Below are 22,932 nucleotides of genomic sequence, written 5' to 3'. Positions count from 1 at the left end.
AATAAATGCTAAATAAATAAATTATTGTGGTAGGGCTACTGCATTGTACAACTCAAGAGGCACCATCCATATTTTAGTCCATGTAGTTGACACTTGCATGAAATTGTTCAGTGCATTGTGGTCAATTGTGCCACTCATTGTGGCACAACAGAGTGACTCTACACCAAGGTAGAGAGGGAGAGGAGTTTACTAAGAGTGGAATCTACAAAAGAGAAAGGACCATTGTCCATGCTTCCCTTTTTAAGAGAACTCCAGTGCCAACAGGATATTCTCAGTAAGAATTTAGAAGTATATGTAAATGTCTGTTTTTCATAGTTGCTCTTTATATCGTGTTATCAGACAAGATAGTTATTTAAGAAACATGGGAAATGCAGAAATGACTACAGTGCAGCAGTAATTAGGGTGTACTTTTCTCCTATTTACGTTGGATATTTCTCTATTTTCCTGAAACAATTTATAGGGTTTTTTTGTTCTAGAAAATGCAGGCAGTGTTTTCACAAAAGTAAATGTACAGTGATTTGAAATACATGAAGGCAATGCATGGCCTTCCAATAAAAAATATTTGAAGGCTGAATTTTAAAAAATTAACAATGAAGCACTAAGTTTGACTAATCAAGCATATAAGATAATTTAGAGTTGATTGAGAATCACCCATTCACTTATGCAGGTAAATACTCAATTTGTATGTTGACAGTCAACAATTTCAAGGCAACATGCTTTGATCTATGGATTTTCATTATACATGTGAGAGCCTGAAAAAAATCAGAAGATGAATCAGGACTTTGCTTAAGATGTTGTGTGTAACAGCCAAACATGAACTGTATGTATGTCTTACTTCCTTTGCATTCATACAGTTTTCTTTAGATAAAACTCTAAATTTTGAAAATACAAAGTCCAAAGGGATTTTGACAGAGGTAAACAAATGCTACTTAAAAGTCACACTGTATCTTACTTGAGTCTTAAACATACAAATATTCATATGTGAAATCGAACATTAGATTTTTTTTGCTGTTTTTAGTATAATCCCTTTAATTCAATAGAAATAGTTTTTCATTTATAACAAAAATTAAGTCACTGAGTAGACACCCTCTTCAGTGACTTAATTTTCCAAGAGGTAAGCCCCTTTTTAATTGTTTTTCTGTAGGCTGCTTATAGCAAATCTATTGGTTCCCACTTCTTTCTTTTTGACCTTTTCCCCTGACTCATTCTACTATCACCCACTACTAGATCTGTCAAGAAAAGGAAAGTTAATAACCAGGTTCCAAGCCAAGAATGAGATTAGATTTACACTCAAGCAGGGGAAGGTGAGTTCTGAAATTTGAGAAGAAGCCCTTCAAGGGTCATGTAATTACTAAGGGTATTATCAAAAAATTATTACAGCTGCATATTCCTCATTTGGGAGGCAGGTGCCCCAATGCCACAGGGCAGTGGAAAGTTACAAATGGTGTCATGCAAATGAGTCAGGAAAGCACGTACATTGGTGTTCTGCTGCCCCATTTGCTAATGGAAAATGCGACATCAGAAAGCAGGCCTTTCATGGAGAATGACATATCTAGGACATTGGCTGGGATTTATAGTCAACCATCTTTCTGCTGCTTCATTGGCTTTTACAATTCATTTCAATTTTCATTTATAGGAAAAAATCATGGCGCATAGATTAGCATACATCCCCCTTCATGCTTCTTTTGGCTGCTTCTTTTACTTGTGATTAATTTTTAAAATTCAGCTAATTTATTTATGTGATAGTTCCTGAGTATCACGACTTAGAAAATAATTTCGCCTTCCTCAAGACTTGTCTCCATATCAATACTCTTATATGCTTCTGCTAAGCAATTGCTCTCCTCTTCAAATTCTACCTTGACTTAAACACCCACTCTTTTTTTCTAATTGAAGAGTCCAGTTTCAGATTTTTTTATTGCCTAGAGTAAGGGAAAAAAGGATAAATAAAAGAATAGCATGCTTCAGGACTAATGTATAAAAAGCCTGGAAATCACAAGTCATTTTGTGCTTCCTATATTAGAATGTTAATTCTTAGGAAAATGTTTTATTCAGATTTAATCAGCACCTCAGAGATCTTAACTAAATCTTTTGAGATTTTTGAAACCCCTATTTCTGACCCAGTTTTTAAATTTTCCACGTGTTAATGAACTACTACTTTCTGCATATAAATAGGAAATCAAAACCATTTGGAATAGGTGATTATATCTTGTTATCTATTCGACTGAGAGATTTAAGCATTTCATTCTAATTTTACCTTAAGTAATAATGCCACGCATTGTATATACTGAGGCCATATAACTGAATGGTGAAGAGGCTAATTTCACTTACAGGAGGGCTTTTTGTAAAGTTCTAAGGATATATATTATGTGAATGTAAATTGTTGTTTGTGTTGTTAATCGTTATATTTTTCTGAGTATAGTATCATGGTACACTTTTAATAATTATTTAAAAATTTTAAAATATTTTTGCTCCCATATAAACAAAACGAAACACATATAAAAAGAGCGAAATCATTCTTGTTTGAATTTTTCATCTACAATCATTTATATCAGCTAAGAAAGAATATTACAATAATAATAGAAATCATAGGTACAATATATTGTTCCTTGGGTGCCAGTTTCCATGGTAATATTTTACTATTATAGCCCTATGAATTTGAAATTACTTCAAGTTATAGATTATAAGACTGAAATTTAGTTTAAATATTACTTTCAAGATCCATATCTAGTAAGTAGCAGGAGTGGAAGCCATGCTCATGTGTGTGTGACTCCAGAGCCCAGACTCTTAACCACTCTATTATTTCAATGTCTCCATTTTTTCATTGTATCAAGTCAGCCTGATTCAATACTTTCAGAGGCTGGCAGGTGTATCATAGCATTTTGTGTTACTGAAACCAGATTCATAACAATAGAACTAAAAATAGAATACTCATCATATGGCTTGCTAATCATGATTCCCTTTTATAGACATTAGACCAGTGGTCTAACTTTTATAAAGGCAAGTATTTCAAGAACATTCAAGAGCTACCAAAACCTTAAGGAATCTAATGGAACTTGAGATTGGTGACCGAAGGCAGATACACGAGACCATTTCCAGACTTCCAGAAGGGAACCACCATTCTTAGTGTCAGTTTGGTACAACACATACCTGGCCACCTATTTTCAATGGCTTTTTTTTTTTTTAACAAGATTTGGTCCATCAATAAACCTCGCTCTTGAGTCTCTTTAATTGTTCTCGTATCATAGACACTTTCCCATAATCATGGTATGCTCAAATATCCCTAGAACAGAAAATTTATTTTCTAGCTGATGCCACCATATATCATTTTTTATTACATACCGTGTTTCCCCGAAAATAAGACCAGGTCTTATATTAATTTTTGCTCCAAAAGACACATAGGGCTTATGTTCAAGGGATGTCATCCTGAAAAATCATGCTAGGGCTTATTTTCCGGTTAGGTCTTATTTTTGGGAAAACACGGTATCAGGTTCTTGAAAACAAAAATCTGTTTTTGCCATTCATTCCTCAATCTTCTGCAATTAGGTGGCAACTCCCATCGCTTTAAACATGTTCTAAAATCTATCCAGAAGAAATCTCTAACTCCCAAGCCAACTCTCTTCTTCAGTTCTACCCTATTATCTCATTTATCAGTTCAGTTCATAAGGAATTTCATATCATTGAGCATTGTATTATAAAAATTATTTAATACAAAAAGGAAGCAGAGTTCTAAAATGAGATTTAAGAGTATCAAAAATCCTTTTCTTCTATAAGGTATTTTAAATAATAAATGTTTTGTTTAATTATGTATATATAGCTATAAAATCTACAAATCATTATGGAAATCCAAAATTTTTATTATTTAGAGGTAGCTTATTAAAATAAAACAAACTGAAAAAAAAAATCTAAAACTGTAAATTCTTTTAGCCAGTATGACTCAGTGGTAGTTCCAAGAGTTGAACTAGCAAGATAACTCTAGCTTGATCTAGATTTTTATCAAGATCTTTTATTTTCCCATCAACGCTGTGTTAATTATTCTTTCTTGCACTTCTTAAGAATTCCGACCACTCACTGTATTTATAAAGCACAACGTCATTTAGACAGTGTTTTTGATTTGCTCATCCACTTTTTTCCAAGTCATAATTAAGGTCTTGATGTCAATTCACCATGGTCAACTTATCCCAAATTTCATTGATTATGATTTTGTGAATCTCTTATTGCAAATTTTAAGAGAAATTCTTTTTTTGTTTGTTTTAAGACTTCATTTTTTAAGAGGAGTTTTAGGTTTATAACAAAATTAAGAGGAAGTTACAGAGATTTTCCAATACCTCCTGCCTCTACACATACATTCTGAACATCACTGACAAGAATGGTACAATTTTTTACCAAGGATGAACCTACGTTGACACATCATAATCACCCAAAGACCATTGTTTACCTTTGGGTTCACCCTTGGTGTTGTACATTCTATGGGTTTGTACAACTGCATAATGATATACCCATTATTTAAATGTACAGACTATTTTCACTGCCCTAAAACAGCTTTGTGTCCTGCCTATTCATCTCTCCTTCACTCCCAATAATCACTGAACTTTTTATATATTATCTCCATAATTTTGACTTTCCTATGAGGTCATATAGTTAGAACCATATAGTATTATAGCCTTTTCAGGTTGGCTTCTTTCACTTAGTAATATGCATTTAAGTTTCCTCCATATCTTTTCATTGCTTGGTAGCTCATTTCTTCTTAGTGCTAAGTAATGTTCCATTGTCTTATATGTACCACAGTTTAACATTCACCTACTAGAGGATATCTTGGTTGCTTCTAAGGTCATTGTAATACCCATGGGGAGATATGCAGCAGACGGTAAGAAACACATATCTAATGCAAGGCTAGAAACGTGGCTTTGGGAAACTTCAATATAGCAACTGTAGTTGAAGTTTTCCTGTATGGGGGCATAACATATTGCATTAGTGAAATTCGTTAGTGCTAGCTGCTGTAATAATAATCCAAACATCTATCATAGTATAATCAACTTTTCCTGTTCACAGTTGAAATAGGTTTTCAGCAGAAAGCCTTCCACATGGTGACTCAGGTATCCCAGTCCTTGAATCTATGGGCTCCACTACTTTAGAGGGACTCTTCCGATTCTCATTAGATTCTCTGTATTCATTAATCCAATGAGGAGAGAGAGAGAGAAAGACAGAGAGAGAGAGAGAGAGAGAGATCATTAAGATAATTTTTGAACCAGGCCTGACCACATTCCACTCTCTAGAACCCAGTCATTTGCCCCAAACCTAACTGCAGAGGAGGGTGGGAAAGCTAGTCTCCCTATTTGATCAGATGAACATCTCTGGAGATTGTATCACATGGGGATATAGTAAAAACTGTATGCAAGGTGGAAAATGACCTTCCTACTTAAGGAAGTGCAGACAAGATTCTATTATCTTCAGAGAAAAGAGAGAGAAAGACCATTTTTGGCTTTGTGTAGTCAAAGTACAGTAATATTTGTGCAGATCTTTGAAAAAACAGTGGGATTGGGACAAACCGTGATAGAAGGGAAATGCCTTCAGAAAGAAAAGAATTGAATGAACAGAGAGCTACAGAGGCGGAGAATCCCAGAGTTTCTTTTCAAAATTCCATTTGTCACTTTGGTTAAAGCATGTAAATCAGAATCCCATTAAAACTGAAGCAAGATATTTATGTATCCCTAGTCCGTGCCCAAATCAGTGGTAGGCTCACCCTTTCACTTTACCTTTGCCAAGTGGATTTCAAATTCTACAGACTCTAATTTATTAAAATTTACTACTAAAGTGAGAATGACAGTTATTTCCTTCCACTTCTCAGTATGGGACCACAGTTTTATTAGAATGCTTGCCCTCTGAGCTCAGCAAGGAGCATGTTATAATTAGATAAGTATTACAATAGAGACTCTGTTAATGGGATTTTAGAGATATAGTAAAAAAGAAAGCCTACAAGAGTGTCTCCATTAGATTCTACATAAGTAAGGGAAATCTGTCTTAGGAGACCACTAAAGAAATCAGCAGGAGTTAGTTAACTGAAGGTCAAACAAAATGACATAATAAGCCTTGGGGGATACTGTTAAAGTAATCATTGCAGATAAGGGACTGCCTGACTGTCAGAAGTGCCTTTGCGTAGTTCTAATTTGAAAATGAAGATGGGAATTAAAACAGCAGAAATGGTCTCTTTATTCTTGTATAAACTTGAATACCACCGATCAGTAAACAATATTAAAATATATATTTTTTCTATACATTGAAAATATGACCTCATAGGACATCCTATAATGAAAATGTTCCATATGCTGTATTTAAAATGATTCTCTCTTGAGGTCAAGTAGCCTCTGTCTACATTTTTAAGTGCATATTTTTTTCTAAATGTGTAAAAAAGATGCTCATTGTTAGAAAACTTACAAAATAGAGACAATAGAAGGTAAAGCCCATAAAATGCCACAATTCAGGAAAACTCAGTAACATTTTTTGTTTTTCTTCCTACTATTCCTATATATCATATTAATAATATACCATTATAATAATGTGTGTCTGTTTTTCTATCCAGTCCTTTTCATTTAATATTTTGGATTGATTGTTCCCTTTTCCCCCTTTGCCTTAATTTTATTTCATGATCTTGGAAAGATCATGCAAAACAGCCTTAAGAATAATTACAGAAACTTTCATCTAATCAGTCTGAAATTCCTCTAAAGGGAAGTTAAAGAAAATGAAGTCAATTATTTTTCACTTATTTAGCACAAATGTGTACTGTCCCTGTTTGGGTAAAGAAAATAATATTCCCCAAGAAGATGAAGCACAAGTAGGACAAGGGAGAGTGCACATTGGTGAAACCTTTCTGCTCATTCTTAGTGCCATTGTAGTTCCCTGTGACGAAGGATTCCTGTAAATCCCCTTCAGTTTTATAGGAGGGCAAAGAGAGAAAGTACAGGCAATGAGTGGAGACTTGATCACGTCTTCCTTCACTTTTCAGATTTCTGCCACAGAAACTAGTCTAACTGGAATGAGACTCTGCTCATCATTGCTGACCTTTCCAAATATTCCATTCTTGTCCCAGGATAAAGGGGGTCCACATGGCTTTGCTCTTTCCCTACTAGCATACCTTTGAGTAGATCCAAGCAGTTGGTCCTGGGATTCAAAATGACATGACTGTAGGATTTCATTCTGTACAATGTTTGTTATAATTTAGAGCACCAGGGAAAAAGTGAAATAACAGGGTTGCTGCAGTATAAATGTGCTTTCTTTTGGTTTGACCTGGCAAGAAACTAGGAATCCAACTGGGAGAAAGGACTACTAGGGTGTTAAGAAGGTGTAGAAGTATTATTCTAGTGCAGGTGTTCACCCCAATAATAGGACGATTGTTGGGTGCTAGTCACATTAGACTATATAGTCTATATTCAACAGTGCTCCTTCCTCTACCCATTTAAGACTTGGATGTTATTTGCATAGGACTAATACATAAAAGACTATTGAGACCGAGAACAACTTTTTACTTCTTAATGCCTTTATTAACATAAAATAAAGCATGTAAAAACACATACATGTTTCCATATATGTTATCTTGAACCATAAAGATATATGAAAATTAGTCTTGCTTTCAATAGTCAATTGTTAATATGGCCCCAGGACATTTTATTGCTAGTTTTAGAAGTAAAGGGTTGGACAATGGATTTAGAAATCCTGCTGACCTAATTTTGAATGGATAGATTCCTATGTGTTTATATATCCTTATTTGAGGGTTAAAAAAAAATGAATGTTTGCTATGGTTGCATCAAACCAGATGATAAAATGCTTGTTATAAAAAAAGCGGCTTATAATACTACACTTGGATATGAACAGGATTAATAATTGAAAATTATCTAGGTGTGTGATAGCCACATATGATTTCTGTCAGTTTGCAAATGGTCTTTGATCCCAACTTACTTCAGTTGGTGAATATTAGAATCTATTTTTCTTCTCTGCTTTACTTATGTTTTTTTCATCAAAGTGTTCTGTGTTTGTTTGTTTTGGTGTTGTTTTACTTCTTGATTTTTAAATAAACAAATGAGCAGTTTTGTTGGTAATCAAATCAATTGCATCCTCAAAAAGAGCATAAGGAAGAAGCACCCAGTGTGAGGAGGAGGAGGAAGGATGGGGAAATTAAAAAGCAATTAAAACAGTCTTCATTTGACCTTCTTTTTCTTTTGGTGTCCTGAGATCCTCCATTAACTAATGTATTCTTTACAAATTTTAGGGTTGTACCGTATAAAATTTTAAAAGAAATTTTAAATATATCCTCTGAACAAATAGCCATGACTATTTCTCGAGACTCTGGTAGGTTGTAAGTTTCCCATTGCAGAAGACAGAATAAAATCAGATCGATCTAAATAGGTGTATTAAAAAAAAACATGTTAAAAAATAAAAAAGAAAGAAATGGCATAATGTCCAGTGAAACAAGTTATCATGGAATGTTGGAGCTACACAGAAATCAGAATGAGTGAATTTGCCAAGTAAAGCATGTTTCTCTGGTCCATTGGTCTCATAATGAAATTACATACTTATAAGTATTAATAAAAATGGAATCACTCTAATAGCATTCTTTTTAATGGTGTTCTTACAGATTAGATCCTTTTTAAATTGCATCACTTAAACACATGGGCTTCTTGTACCCCTATATCCTTCTAGACTTTCTTCCTTTTAAAAGTTTAGTCTTAAATAATGAAAAGTCCCACATATTCTGCAAGCTTCTCTTTTTACTGTTCCTCCTCATCACTCTCCATAGCCTGAGTTTCCAAGCCCACAGTTGAACTCTCTGCCTCTAAAATACCTCTTCAGAATTTTCACCACAAACACGTCATTTGACTCACCCAATGCTTTGTATATTAGACCATACATACCCATTATGGCCACTGTTGGGGATTTCATTAATTCTGCCAGTGCCTGATCTTGCAGATGATGCTTTTCTATTTTTAATTTTTGTTTCTGTCTGTCCAATAATTTATTGTGTGCTTTGGAATTTTTCCTGGTAGTACCAACTCTACCAAGTGAGCGGTTTAAGAAAATGTTTCAAGTTTCAAAAAGTCATAAAAGCAATTATGTGGAAGACTTAGCTGAATATTACAAAGGAAAGAACATACATGTTTAACACATTTTTAAAGAGATTTATTTATGCAATACTATCTGTATATGAACATGGAAATCTTCGTGGATTGCACAGGGTCAGAGTTACTACTTCAGTCTCTCATGGCAGGCAGTCATTTCTGACCAAAGGAAGTAACAACTCATAAGAGTTTTTGTCTTTAGAAAAATGAAAGTGTTTTTATAACTGATTTTGTGTTCGGTGACAGAACAAATGATGCCACAGAAGCAGTCCACTTTGACTATCTAAAAGAAAATGCTTTGTGTATTCTTCTACTGGCATTTTCTTCTCTTAGCCTACAAATAACCTCAGTATATCTCCCATCCCTCTATTATGTTCACTGATATATCCCCAGTACCCAGAATAGTGCTAGGAAAACAATAAGTGCTCAATAAATGTTTTTGAGCTAAGTAATGAAAAGAAAATCTGAGTCTACCTGTCTAGATACCATGTAATTTATTTCCTTCTGTTTCAAAACTGAACTGAAAGTAAGAAAATACTCAATATTTACTACCCCTTCTTCCTTATGTCAAATCACTTATAAACACACCCAAAGCTGTTGTCTATGTGTGCCATTAAAATAAAACTTCTCTAGATGTCACTATGTGACCGCCAATTCCAGATCTGTCTTTTCTTTGATCTTCCAAATTAACCTCCTCATGGTAGTTGACCCTTGGAAGTTTTCTTCATTCTTGAAACTCCTGCTTCCCTCATTATAACTCCATATTGACTAGTGCCTTCTGAGAATCTGTTTGATAACTAGGAGTGGTTAAAAGCATGGATTCTGGACTTTGACTGCCTGGTTCAAATTCTGGCTTCCTTAGTTACAGGATTTTCTGAGCACGCTCCTAAATCTCTGTGTCTTTACCACAGACCGTGACAGCGTCTGTAAAATGAGGGAAATCATTTTTATCTTGTCATATGGTTTTCATGGGTATGAAATAAGGTAAAATATACGGATTCCTTATAATAATATTTGGCTCATAATAAACACTCAATATGTATTAATTTTTATGAGATTGTGGTGAAGAACAACACCTAAACATATTCCATTTCCACATTCCACAGCTTGACAATTAGTCATATGCAAAATTCCAGTTTTCTCTCTCTCATCTTTTCATCCAGTCAGTTACAAAATACTACCTAAATCTGTTACAAAATACTATCTACATCTGTTCAAAATGCTGTTCTTTGATCTTCCCAAGAAACCTCATAGGTTCTTGTCTAGAGTTTTGCAGATGTGGTTATGGTAATGTAGCAATGTTGGTAGGGGATAGAAGCTAACGTGCCAAGTAACAGTGTTTTTCTCAAATTATTTTCTTTTTCAAGCAATCATGCGAAGTAGGTATTATATTCTTGCCACTCAATATCTAAATATCAAATATCTAAAGCTCAGATGTTCCAGTTACCTTAGCCCAGGTGACACAGTTAATAAGTATAATAAGTGCCAGAGCTAGAATTTCCCATTAATAACAGGTTATACACAGTTTGTTTCTTGAGTACTTCAGCAATTAAAAAATCTTAGGAGGGAAAAGGGGGAAAAACTCTTATAGGGTATTTCCTCAGGAAAACTGAAGTTATAACTATGTCCTGAAAGGATATAAGTACGGGCATCTTACAAATGTTATGATATCTCACGAAGATTATGTAGCTGGGTTAGATAATGAGAGTGTAACTGTCTCACAGTTAAAGGAGGTTTTATCTGAAAACACAGTTCATTGCTCACTAGCTCTTGAAAGCCTCTGTTCCTTATATATTATGATATACAATGACTTCAACTAATGCTCCTACTTAATTTAATGAAGAAAATTCTGCAGAGTAAATTGACTATCTTTTATGCAGTCTTAGGCACTAATGACTGGCTTGCATAGGTGTATTCACTGGTATTCCATTTCTACAATACAGACAGTGAAGTATTGGCATCTGTATAATATCTGCTATATGTCTTGAGCTCTGGAATAAGCAGACAAGGAGCAATCTGAACAGTTTATTCCCATATAAGTGAGTAAAGGAAGATCAAATCTTAAAATGTAGACCTCACCCGCTTTGAGATAATATAACCCAATCTAGGAATTGATCACAAAACCCTTAGATGTTCTTTTAATATAAATTGCGGCTCTACTGCATAAAACAGCATTTCATGATATTACTTCTTAATTAGACTACTGCAGGTTTTTTTTCAAGTAATTTTTTTAATACTTAAAATGAACTATTTTCAGGCTCTTCTCCATGCAAAGCAGGAGAAATATAAAGACTCTTTTTTCTGGTGTCTGGTATTAATTTAAATTGAATATTCACTATTTGAATTTATTGCAGCAGATGTCCTCAGCTACCCAATTATTTTAGCACAATTTGACACATATATAATTTTAAAAGATCTTGTATCTAGGCGAAGCATTTAATTTCCTACCAAATTAATCCCTTTGGAACATTACATTGGATGCAATGGTGATTTTAAAAAAAGACTCATAACAGCAAGTTGCTTCAGTAAATACCCAGTTTTCTGCACAAATGGAAGATCTGCATTTATTTCCTTTGTTGCATACGGTACAGGTTTCCTTATTACTAATTATGTGCTCTTTTGCAGCTCAGACAATTTTAATAACAATGTGTGCTATGCCTTTTCTTTTCTAATTCTTGGTTTCTCTGTTCTCCCATTTGAAGGAGAAGACATGCTTTTCTTGACACCACTTCCCCCCGCCCCCCAAAAGACAATGGATGTGGATTGATCCAGAATTCTTGAGAAATGTGGTCAGGAATAGGAATGATCAAAGAAGATGTTGCTTAGCTAAGTAGCATATACTGCATAAAATGCATTTTTAGTAATTATTTAATGTAAATTAATGTGTCCCAGTTATTATAGCTGTGTAACAAACCATCCTAAATCTTTTTGGAGTAAAGCAACCATTTTATAATGTGCACAGATTCTGTGGATTAGACATTCAGATAGGCATAGCAGGGATGGTTAGACTCTGGTCCACGATGCCTGGGCCCTCAGCTGGCAAGACTCAAAAAGTCTAAGGATGACTTAATAGCTGAGAGGTATAATTATCTGGAAGTCCTTTCACATACAAGTCTGGCAAACAGGCTGTTATTTCTAGAAAATTGGGGGTTCAGCTGAGACTGGTGACTGGAACCCTTTCCTAGTGGTTTTGGTTTTACATAGTATGGTGCTACTTTTTGTGGGTAAACATCCCAGAAGAGGGTTACAGAGAAAAGCATTCCAAGAGTACCAGATGAAAGAGAACCAGGTGACAGCTAACCTAACCTAAGAATTCACATGGCATCATTCTTTCTGAATAGTTATAAGCAAATCACTAAGGTCAATCCAGATTCAAGGAGAAAAAAACACAGACCCCACCAATTAATAAGAAAAGTTTAAAGAATTTGTGGACATATTTTTAAACTACCATAAACAGATCAGCAAATGAATGAATGAATGAATGAATAATAAATAAGTCTTTTTTTTGTATATGCTCTCTCAGCTATTAGGAGATACATTAATGTTTAAGCAGAGCAGATGACAAAATATTCACCATATATATATTGAAATTCAGCTTTAATTCTGCTTTGGAATTCTTAATTTGCATGTCATAAATCTTCTCTATATTACATCTGGTTCTATTGACCTTAGATTTTTAAAGTCAATTATAGAAGTAGAGTTCTTTAATTGCTACAAGGCAATATTGAGATTAAAATAAACAATAACGACAACAAAAAGATAAAAGAGAGGGATGTAAATTGGCATTATTGACAAACATCTTCTCATCACCTGTCTTAGTTTGGCTTCCCCAAAAATTAGATATCAAGGAACGGACTTGGGTCCATGTATTTTACTTGAGAGGTGATCCCAGGAGGCCTCTAAGAAAGTGAGGAAAGTGAGAAAAGCCAACAGAGTATGTTAATGGTAGGTAATTGCTGTGGGCAACGGGGGCTCAGCCGGCCAAGGACCACCTGAGAAACCATGAGAATCATGCCTCAGAATCCACTCTCTCTAGATGAATAAGAGGCTGGAACATTTTACCACCTATAACCATACCCACTGTTTGAGGCTTGGGATCAGCCATATTAGTTAGGGACTCCACACTCATCCATTGTTCTTATTTGCAATAAGCATTATCCCTTGCTGCCAAGAAACCCCTTAGAGAAGAGACACTCAAGCCCTTGTGGTTGGAAGTGTGTGGGAATCATCTACCTTAGGTGCCAGTGGATTCGTGTGATCCAAAGGGACATGGGGCGGGTAATAACATGTCCTACATCTTGCTTTTTCTTTGAAAGTGACTATTTTACTAGTGTAGTGCACGCACATAGTTTAAGAAAAGGAAATAATGTAAAAGGCTTGCAGAAACAAAGAATAGCTGCTTGTTCCACCTTTTGCTGTCCTCAGAACTCATGCCTGAGGGGCAGTTTTTTCCAATTCTTAGCATTCTCTTCATCTGTTTACCTCCATTTTTCTAAATAGTATGCATATTGTAATTTATCTTGATTTATCAGTTTTATAACTTCTTTATTGCTTTCCTATTAGTGCAATTTCTTATTCTGGAATTTAATATTTTATACCATTCCACCTACATCCAATTTTCTTCATATTTCCACAATAATAATATCACAATTTGGGAGTAACTCAATATTCATATTACTTTGACATTACAAAGGTTTTCTATTAACAAACCAAATAATATATAATGATAATAGATCCTTGCTTGTACGCGTAAAACTTTTGCTTTTCCTGAAGAAAAGTATTTTCTTTGTTTTTTATGTGCCTATTGATAGTTCTTCCCAAAGACTCTACAAACTCTGTAAAATGTATTTCGGTAATATTGTTTACACTGCTTAATGCAACATTTCTATATTCTTATGGAGTTTTCTTTATTGGAGACTCCTTTCCACCCACTTCAGTCTTGACTAGTAGACTGCATAGTATCATCCTGAGATTTCCCTTTCCCTTCATTCTAGAACTTCTCTTTGCTTTTCATCTGAGTTAGATCACTTGTTTCCTGGTTTCTGGAACTCATGTTTTCCTCTCTCTTGGTATGTTGCCTTCCTTTAGTGGATTACATCCCCCAGTAGTTATCTTTAAGAGTTTCCATGGATTGTTAATTGTTTTGAGTGTAAATTGTTTCTATAAGTTGGAAAATATCTTTATTTTACCATCATTTTTTTTTTTTTTTTTGGCCCGTTTGAATCATTACAGCATTCTAGCTTTAATATAGTTTTTTTTCAGAATTTTGAAGATATGTCCAAATTGTCTTCTCCTTTCCAGATGTTTGTATTGGGGATTTCTGTGCTGTGATAATCTCCAACACTTTGCAAGTACCATACTTCACTGTGTATAATGCGCACGTTTTTGCCAAAATTTGTGAGGGAAAAATAAGGTTAGGTATTACACATGGGTAGTACCAATTCCATATCTATATAAATGTTATTCTTTTATTTATTCTTATGAGGTAAAAGTGTAACTCTAGAAATCAATAACGATATCTATCCATAGGCAAAATAATACCCTGGAATACGATAATCGGTTTTGTTGAACTTACAAGGAACTTGCAACGATGAAGAGTTCTTGGTCTTCTTTGATGTGGAAATATTGTAAATTTCTTCTCGGTACATAACATTTCTTGTACCTTGTATCTGTGCTTGTATTTTGCAATTATTTGTTGCATAAAATTTCTTGTACCATATGTTAAAAATTAAATACTAAAATTCCTTTATAATACAAAGAACAAGTACTTAACTGTAAACAAACATGTGAATTAAAAAATGAAAACGAAAGATTCTTTTTTCCCTGAAAGTATGAGCTGAAAACACGGGTGCACATTCTACATGGCAAAATGCAGTAAGCTGTCCTGTATGTTGGGTTTTCATTTATCCTTCGGCTTATACTATTTTGTGATGATGGTACTTAGTGTATGTAGTCTTTAGTATTCTCTCTTTGGGCTCAGTGGGTCTATTGATATTGATATCTATGCCTCTAATTTCTGAGAAATATGATAATTGTCTCTGTCATTTGTTTCTTATTCCCTCCCAGTGGTTTTCTTCTCTGTTTTCTTCTATTATCTTTCTGTAACTTTTACAAATTAGATATGAACTTTCTAGTTGACCCTTTGATATTCTTATCTGTTCTCTCTTACTTTTTACCTTTGACTTTTTTCCCACTTTGGGCAGATTTCATTGACTTTATTTTTATTGAATTTCTATTTTGGGGCTGATTTTTAATTTCCAAGACTTTTTTTTTCATATGCTTCTTCATATGTATTCTTTTCCATTTCCATATACACAGTATCTCTAATGAATGTTATGTTATCAATATATTCTCTTGTTTTGCTGAATATATTAGGCATATTTTTTGAACTTTCTTCTCTTGCCTGCATGATACTGTTTCCTACATAATTTTTGTCTAGTTTCTGTTTAATTTTGTTTCTTCTTTTCATGTTGGAAGCTTGCCTCAAATACTTATTATCTTTGACTGCCTGCTCATATTAAGGCATTATTTGCATACCTTAATTGTATCAGAAAAAGTAACAGAGGATAAGTGGGAGAGCAGCACAGTGAATGGCACTGTTCCCAACAACTGATAAATGGTAGTAAAGAACTTCTCATTTAGATTTCTTATTAGACTGCCAGAGATCCTCGACCTCTTCGATAGTTACTACAAGAATTTCTGTGATTATCCCAGAGTATTGCCTTGAGAGACCATCTGAGCCATGGTACGGGGAGGGGGGAAAACCCAGGTAGAGCCTGCTAGACTCTCTGGCTTTTGGAAATGGAGGTAAGTGTCCAGGGAAAACAAGGTGACTGAAGTTTGCAGGACAGATTAATGGAAAATAAAGAGCTGTACAGAGAGAGAACTCAGAAGATCTGTAGAAGGTCTCCCTCAAGAGTTCCTCAGAGTACTGGCCAGTGCTTGCATTTGAAGAAACTACACAAGGCCATGGAGAAAAACCACCTGAAAGAATGAGAGGGAACAGTGCTCAGGTCTCATATAGGTTCAGGAAAAATGCCTGTTCCCAATAATGCCAGGCTAGAAAAACTCATAATTTGTAGGACAAAGGTAGATTACTCAGAAGGATTTTGCTTCAGTAGTGGGGAAAATTAGGCCTAGAGTAAATGCTGCTCTGATCTGACCTAGCAAAGCTTAGCTTTGGAGAGCAAGAAAGGCTTAATGATTGGGAGAAGGCACAAAGGAACTTCTGATATCCTCTGTAACATTCAATTTATTGACCTGGGATATAGTTGTAAGGGTTGTGTTATCATTAACCTGGATATTTTTACAGCTGAAAATTAATGAGCTAAACATCCATTTTAAGATGTTAAAGAAATGAAAACAAAAACCCAAAGAAATGTGCAGGAAAGAAATAAGAAAGATAGTTAGAGGATCAACAAAACCAAACGTTTGTTCTTAGCAAAGACTCATGAAATAAGGACATTTGATCAACGCAATGGTTTTTAATTTGAAAATAGAAATGGAAAATAAAATAATAAGTTGAGTGATTTAACTTTCATATACTTTAATTTCCAGCTTCTAGTTTAATGTAAGATTTTTGCTTTAGATCAGATTAGATGCATAAAAAAGAAGAAGACAATTATTTTAATTGAAGTTTTAAAATTGTAAGCACAAATAGCCTCCAAATATTCATTGGGAAGTGAAGCATCTGTGAGATCATGGGCAAAATGGTGTCGTAAGCAACTTCTAAAATGGCCCCTGCCTCTTGTTATCTACTTCTTGTGTGATCCTTTCCCCTCCTGTCGGCTATTCCCAGTGACTTACTTCTAACAATAAAATAAGGCTGCAGGGGGTTTTGTAGATGTTCTTTAGAATTGGGGAAGTTTCCCTCTATTCCTAGTTTTCTGAGTGTTTTTATCGTGAGTGCTGAATTGTGTCAAATGCTTTTTCTGAATCAACTGATACAATCATGTGATTTTTCTTCTTTAGCCTGTTGATTTTCAATTATTGATCCAGTCTTTTCCACTGCTGACTTTATTTGTTATATTTTGTTAAGAAGTTTCCATCTATATTCATGAGAAATGCTAGTCTATTCTGTTTTCATACCGTCTTTAAAAAAAACAACAATAATAAGACACAGGTAATAAGATGTCACTTTCAAGATTAGGTTATAAAAGACTGGTTTCTGTCTTGCTTGCACTCTCTTTTGCTCCTTCTTGCTCCAGTGTAGCCAGCTGCCATGTTGTGAGCTGTCTTATGGAGAAACGCACACGGCTAGGAACTGAGGGAAGTCATGGCCAATGGTCAGAAAGGAACTGATCCCTAACAATGACAATGTGAGTGTACCTGGAAACAGATCCTCCCTTATTCGAGCCTTGAGATGATTACAGCCCCAGCCCTAGCTCACACTTTGCAGCCTATGAGAGGCCCTGAGCTGAGTCATCTGGCTAAGCTGTGGCTGGATTCCTGATCCACAGAAACTGTGAGATAATAAATGTTGTTTTAAGATACTAAGTGTTGGGGTGATTTTTTTTTTTTATGCAGTAATAGATAACTAATTTAGAAGGAGAGGCCTAATACTTGCTGAAGGTGACATCTGAGTGAAATAAGGCTCCTAAATACCACCATGAAGAAATTGGTAAAATTAGGAGGCAATGTGGAGCGCTTCCCAGTGAGATTTCAGATTTCTGATAGTTCCCATTCCACTGGTCGTTGACACCTGCCATAAGCTATTGTCACAATTCCTATGCATTATAAAATACCAATGTCAAAACCAATTTTCTCAAGTCTTGCACTAAAATCACTCTATAGAAACCAGTAACAGAAGCAGTGGCTGACATATCAACATAGCATGTAGCAATCAGGAATTGCTTGTCTCGTTTTTAGTAAATTCTACATGTATCACAAGAGACAGCAGGTAGTGTCCTATCCTTTCAGAAAATGCCTACGGCTGTTAATGAAAACAAAATAATTCTTGTCTTCTGGCTGAAAAGACAGAAACTCCAAATTTATATATGTGGAGATAAACTCATCTAATCTCTCTCTCTCTCTCTCTCTCTCTCTCACACACACACACACACACACACACACACACGATACCTATATGTGTTGTGTGTATTCATTTTTTGCATAAATATGAAGAAATAAGTGAAGGACATTTCCCAGACTGCATGTATTTATTCTTTGGGAAAGAGGGAAGGAAGGAGAGAGAGATTATTAAATCTTTTCATTTGTATTTCCACATATAATGAGTATTAATGTTTTTATTATACAAAATAACAAAGATACATTTAACTGTAAAGAAAAATAAAATTACTGTGACTGTTGTTTTAGAGTCTTTTGCTGACACCTGTTTTTGACATAGACTTTTTAAATATCTTAACTCTTTTGACTCACTCCACATAGACAAGTGATAGAAAAGGAATGTAGCAGGCTTGGGAGGGCTTGCACTCAGGGCAGCAATCCAAAGGAAAGTAGTCTCCTTCTGCAGGACTATGGACTGGCTTGATTTTATTTGAAGTATTTAGTCACCCTCCCTTAAACCATTTCTCAAAAAAAATTTACGAGAGGAGTCAATTATCAGAATGATAGTGACTCTGATGTAGAGTGTTCCCATTTTATTTAGTCTTACTCACTGATGTAAGAGGTTAATTCAACTTTTTTTCTACTTCCTGGATTTTTATTAGGGTTGTGTTCTGTGGCATTAAAGTAAAAGCCATGCAATTGAAGGATTAGGAGAAATTGCACTGGGAATTGAGTTCTAATAGAGCATAAAGCAGCCTGAAAGGAAATACAGGCAATGGGCACCAGAGTACTAATTATGGTGTTTCATTCAAATAGGTTACTTCAATGGAATATAATAAGACCCAAGTAAGTGCTCTAAAATCCTACATGGTTTTTTTTTCCTTTAGATATTTTTTTTAATGGTCAACAAAATCACATAGGTTTCAAGTGTACAATTCTATAATACATCATCTATATATTGCATTATGTATTCACCACCCAGAGTCAGTTCTCCTTCCATCATCATATATATGACCCCCCATACCCTCTTCTGCCATCTCCCACCCCCCTTACCCTCTCGTAAACTGTTGTCTGTGTCTATGAGTTTTCGTTTCTTTGTCTTATTTCTTTATTGTCTTCAGTTTTATATCCCACATACTAGTGAAATCATATGGTTCTTGACTTTTTCTGCCTGACTTATTTCACTTAGTATAATAATCTCAGGGTCCATCCATGTTGTTGAAAATGGTAGTATTTCATCTTACTACATGTTTTTCTTAAGCATTTCGATCCTCGGGGTTTTTTTGTTTTGTTTTTGGTGTTTTAATTTTGTTTTGTTTTTCCTATTACTAAGCAATTTAAATGATTGTTTCTAAATAAATTTTATTTAGTAATTATGTTAAAAAAACTATGATGTATTTATTAAGAAATCATCTCTGATAGTGTTGCATGTGCCTAGAGTATCTTAAGATTTTTCTTAATAATCATGTTGAGCAAAAGTCTATTTTTATTTAATCTCATGATGATTCTAAGAGCTCTTTCAGTAAACAAGTCATATGTTTAAAAGCTGTGATGAGTTTTATGATTTTAAAAATATTTGGATTTTTTACTTAGACTTTGGTTTCAATAACTACATTTGGATAGTTTATCTATTGCTGCAAAGCAAATCCCCTAAATATAGTACTTTAAAACAACAAACATTTATGAACTCATAGTTTCTTGAAATTTCGGGACTTGGAGTATTAGCTGTGTGGTTGTGATTCAGAGTCTCTTATGAGGTTGCAATCAAGATGTTGGCTGAAACTGTAGTCACCTAAGCCTTGACTGGGGCTGGAGGATCTGCTTCCAAGCTCACTCACATGGCTCTTGTCAGGAGGCCTCAGTTTCTCAAAATGTAAGCCTTTCTAGGATTGCTTATGATATGACACCTGCCTCCCTCCTGGAGCATGTAATCCCAGAAAGGGGGGTGGGGGGGTGGGGGGGTGGAGAAGGAAACAGAGAGAAAGAGAGAGAGAAGCAGGAAGGCATAGTCCCTTTTATGACCTATAGATTCCAAAGGCACATGCTGTCACTTCCATTTTATTCTATTTATTACACAGGCCAACCTTGAAACAGTGTGCAAGGGGACTACACAAGGGTGTGAATAGCAGGAGGTCAGAGCTATTGGGGACCATCAAGGCCGGTGATCACAGACAATGTATGAGTCAAGGCTTGAGCAGACATGCAGAATCACTAGGAATGATATAGAATAAAGACTCTGATCTGGAATTATATATTATGCTAGTGTGGAAGTTGGTTGAATAGTCTATATAAAAGCTTCTGCCTCTGCATCTGGTCTTGTGCCTGAAGTTAGCAGGGTCAACAGTCAAGAAGGAAAGATGGACTTGAAGTAGGAGAGAACAAAGGCAGACTGGAATTCACAAGGACAAACTGAGCAAACTGAAACCTGTGAGGACACACTGGAAGAAATGAAGACAAATTAGAATGCCTGTCCGTTTCTTGTTAGCTCCATCTTTAATGATGTGGGTTGGCTGCAGGAACATCTGGGCACCTTCAACATAGAGCAGCTCTAAAACCTGGCCCAGGAGCATGGGGCAGTTTAAAGAGTTACATGCCTAGTGGCCAACCAACACCACCATGGAAAGCCAGCACATCAGTGACAACCCATATAAGTGGCAAAAGTCCCTGCCTTTTATCATCCTTTAATACCAACAATTGTCTGTGCTTTCACATCTGCTTTCTAAATAGCATGGACATTTTTATTGAGGCCAACATCAACCTGGAAATATATAGCAAAGGGAATTCACAGAACCGAAGTTAACACAATGCAAAGCCATTACAAATAGGAAAAAAATCAAATAATCAAATATAGAGGGACCAGAACAAGAACATACTTTTAAAAGAAGAGCCTTCACAGCAAACATTTACGAAAATAACTATAGTTGGTAACACTGTATTGTAGAATTGAAATTCGCTAAGAGAGTAGAACTTAAATGTTCTCACCAAAAACATAAAAAAGATACGTATGTGAGATGATGAGTGTCTTAATTAAAGGGGAAGAATCCTTTCACCATGTATACATATATCAAGTCATCACAATGTCCATTTTAAAGATCTTACGGTTTTGTCAGTTATACCTCAATAGTGCTAAGACGAATAGAAGCTATGATGGTGTGATGTGTCAAAGGGTGGGATCTTTATGCTCTTTTTCCCCGATGGTGGCAGTTAAGGGGAAACTTTTAAGTGGATGTTACAGGAGTGAGTGGGAAAGAAGCAGACTGTTGGGAAACTGGATGGCTCAGAAAGGAAAGGAGGACAGAGCATGCTCAAAGGAGCAGCTGAAGTTCTGAACCCATCTAGTTGGGAAATACTGGTCTAGGGCAGTTGTTCTCTGTCACGGAGTTAGTGATCTGTAGCCATGTGAAAGAGAGAAGAACTGAATTACACTTAGTGAGGATCAGGAATTGCCCATAATGTAAAATGTAGCTAGTTCCTAACTGACTAGAAGCCAAAACAATTTGAGCATGCAAACATGTGGATCCTGTGTACTGTGGTACAGAGGTTCAGGCAAGGGCTTGCTAAATTAATTTTTTTGTCCAGATCATAAAACAACATGTGTCCTCATGTAATTGTATAGCTTACAAGTGCATTATTATGTCACCTGATCATCACCACAAATGTGCCGGTTTGTCAGGTCGGACAATATTATTCTCTGCATTTTATGGATAGTAGTTGAGTGTGAAAGAGCTCAAGGCAAGTATTCAGGGTCACAACGATTGTGAAGCTAGAAATAAACATATTCATGTATTAAATATTGTTTTCTTAGGCTAATATACCCTTTTTAAGTGAGTGAGATAAGCGAGAGCATATAATATGATAGAAAGAGAGACAGAGAGAGAGAGAAAGAGAGAGAGGAAGAGAGAAAGAGAGAGAGAAAGAGAGAGAGCTGGAAGCCCCAGTTCCTTTTATGACCTATAGATTCCAAAGGCACATACTGTCACTTCCATTTTATTCTATTTATTACACAGACCAACCTTTAAGCAGTGTGGAAGGAGACTACACAAGGGTGTGAATAGCAGGAGGTGGGGACTGTTGGGGGCAATCGAGGCCGGTGACTTCAGATCACGTATGAGTCAAGGCTTGAGCAGAAACACAGAAACCACCTCTTCCAAAGCAGGAATAGTATGTAAAGTTATCTGTTAGGTACAGTTTTATAATAAAAGTACTTTCAGAGAGATTCTTTTCTCTTGTATTTTTTGATACAGATTTTCATCCTATTCATTGTCTAGGAATCACAGAAGCAAGATGGAGCTGATAAGTGACGGGCACACATTCTAATTTGTCTTCATTTCCTTATGTCTGTCCTCACAGGTTTTATTAAGTGAGAGAAGACCCACAGGACATTCATGCTAGGTTTCCACTCTTGCCACATACAAGAAAAAGAATTAAGAACTTAACATAATTTAATTTTCAATTTGACTACCACAGGAAGTAGTCAAGCACACACTATTTTTTTAATCGTATTGGTTTTGTTCTGATTGTCAGTTATTGTACATGGGTATAGTAATAAGAGAAATACTTCCCTAAAACTCAACTTTTTCACTTTTCAATGTCCCTGCCCAGTCTTTGACCATGTGAAGTTGTTACATAGTACTGGCAACATTTCATATTCTGCTTCCCTGCCTTACTATTGTATCATGAAATAACATCTAGATTTCCATCACCTAACAGGTCTTTCTAATGGCTGCTATCATTCCATCATGCACTCACACTTACTCATAAACGTATCCCTCATTTTCTAATAGTTAATCACACCGAAAAGAAGTAATTTTATTTTTGT

Source organism: Rhinolophus sinicus, chromosome X (assembly GCF_036562045.2).
Source record: "Rhinolophus sinicus isolate RSC01 chromosome X, ASM3656204v1, whole genome shotgun sequence".
NCBI lineage: Eukaryota > Metazoa > Chordata > Mammalia > Chiroptera > Rhinolophidae > Rhinolophus > Rhinolophus sinicus.
The sequence above is the reverse complement of the archived record's forward strand: the minus strand, read 5'-3'. Positions refer to the sequence as shown.